The sequence below is a fragment of the Arachis stenosperma genome, chromosome 10, assembly GCF_014773155.1.
Source record: "Arachis stenosperma cultivar V10309 chromosome 10, arast.V10309.gnm1.PFL2, whole genome shotgun sequence".
NCBI lineage: Eukaryota > Viridiplantae > Streptophyta > Magnoliopsida > Fabales > Fabaceae > Arachis > Arachis stenosperma.
In genome coordinates this window covers 93,268,923-93,271,311 of record NC_080386.1, presented here as the reverse complement: position 1 = coordinate 93,271,311, position 2,389 = coordinate 93,268,923, and positions in this window count along the sequence as shown.

The window sequence follows — 2,389 nt, the reverse complement described above, 5'->3', positions numbered from 1 at the left end:
TCACAAGACACAAACATGGATAAACATAAGCATGAAATTCGAAAAAAAAGAAAATAAAGAACAAGAAAATTAAAGAACGGGTCCACCTTAGTGATGGCGGCTTGTTCTTCCTCTTGAAGATCTTATGGAGTGCTTGAGCTCCTCAATGTCTCTTCCTTGCCTTGTTGCTCCTCTCATGATTCTATGATCTTCTTTAATTTCATGGAGGAGGATGAAATGTTCTTGGTGCTCCACCCTTAGTTGTCCCATGTTGGAACTCAATTCTCCTAGGGAGGTGTTGATTTGCTCCCAATAGTTTTGTGGAGGAAAGTGCATCCCTTGAGATGAATCTCTCCATCTCCCATGGCTCTGAGGTGGAAGCTTTTGCCTTCCCTTTCCTCTTTCTAGAGGTTTCTCCGGCCTTAGGTGCCAAAAATGGTTATGGAGAAACAAAAAGCAACGCTTTTACCACACCAAACTTAGAAGGTTTGCTCGTCCTCGAGCAAAAGAAGAAAGAAGAGAGAGAGAGGTGGGGTAGGTGGGGATCCTTTGGGGACCACAGATCCTGAGGTGTCAAGGATAATTCATCCCTGCACCAAGTGGCAAGCAAAAATGCTCCTTCTGCCAATCCTGGCGTTAAACGCCGGGCTGGTGCCCATTTCTGGCGTTTAACGCCAGCTTGGTGCCCATTCCTGGCGTTTAACGCCAGTCTGGTGCCCCTTTCTGGCGTTAAACGCCCAGAATGGTGCCAGACTGGGCGTTAAACGCCCATTTGCTGCCCTTGCTGGCGTTTAAACGCCAGCAAGGTTTTCCTCCAGGGTGTGCTATTTTTCTTTCTGTTTTTCATTCTATTTCTGCTTTTTCAATTGAATTTGTGACTTCCCATGATCATCAACCTATAGAAAACATAAAATAACAAAGGAAAATAATAAATATAACATTGGGTTGCCTCCCAACAAGCGCTTCTTTAATGTCAGTAGCTTGACAGTGGGCTCTCATGGAGCCTCACAGATGTTCAGAGCAATGTTGGAACCTATCCAACACTAAACTTAGAGTTTGGTTGTGACCTCGCAACACCAAACTTAGAGTTTGACTGTGGGGGCTCTATTTGACTCTGTTTTGAGATAAGCTCTTCATGCTTCCTCTCCATGGTTACAGAAGGAGAACCTTGAGTCTTATAGTTTGCACTGTCTGCAAGCCACAGAGCTTCCTGAATAGCAAATAATTGCTCATCCAGAAAGGCTTCAGAGATCTCAGTAGGAGGGAGAGATGCTCCTACTACTGGTTCTATCCGGGACAGGTGATCAGCTAATTGATTCTCTGTCCCTTTTCTGTCTCTTATTTCTATATCAAACTCCTGCAGAAGCAACACCCATCTTATGAGCCTGGGTTTTGAATCCTGCTTTGTGAGTAGATATTTAAGAGCAGCATGGTCAGTGTACACAATCACTTTTGATCCTACTAAATAAGATCTGAACTTGTCAATGGCATAAACCACTGCAAGTAACTCCTTTTCTGTGGTTGTGTAGTTCTTCTGTGCATCATTTAGAATACGACTGCCATAATAAATGACGTGCAGAAGCTTACCATGCCTTTGTCCCAGTACTGCACCAATGGCATGGTCACTGGCATCACACATTAGTTCAAATGGTAATGTCCAGTCTGGTGCAGAGATGACTGGTGCTGTGACCAGCTTAGCTTTCAGAGTTTCAAACGCCTGCAGACACTCATTATCAATAATAAATGGAGTGTCAGCAGCTAGCAGATTACTCAGAGGTTTGGCAATTTTTGAAAAATCCTTTATAAACCTTCTGTAGAATCCTGCATGCCCCAGAAAGCTTCTGATTGCCTTAACATTGGTAGGTGGTGGTAATTTTTCAATTACTTCAACTTTAGCTTGATCCACCTCTATTCCTTTGTTTGAAATTTTGTGCCCAAGGACAATTCCTTCAGTCACCATAAAGTGACATTTTTCCCAGTTTAAAACCAGGTTGGTCTCTTGGCATCTTTTCAGAACAAGTGCTAGATGGTTAAGGCAGGAGCTGAATGAGTCTCCAAATACTGAAAAGTCATCCATGAAGACTTCCAGAAATTTCTCTACCATATCTGAGAAGATAGAGAGCATGCACCTCTGAAAGGTTGCAGGTGCATTGCACAGACCAAAAGGCATCCTTCTGTAGGCAAATACTCCAAAAGGACATGTAAATGCTGTTTTCTCTTGGTCCTGAGGATCTACTGCAATTTGGTTGTAACCTGAGTAGCCGTCCAAAAAGCAGTAGTATTCATGACCTGCTAGTCTCTCTAGCATCTGGTCTATGAATGGTAAAGGAAAATGATCCTTTCTGGTGACTGTATTGAGCCTTCTGTAGTCAATACACATGTGCCACCCTGTAACTGTTCTTGTAGGAAC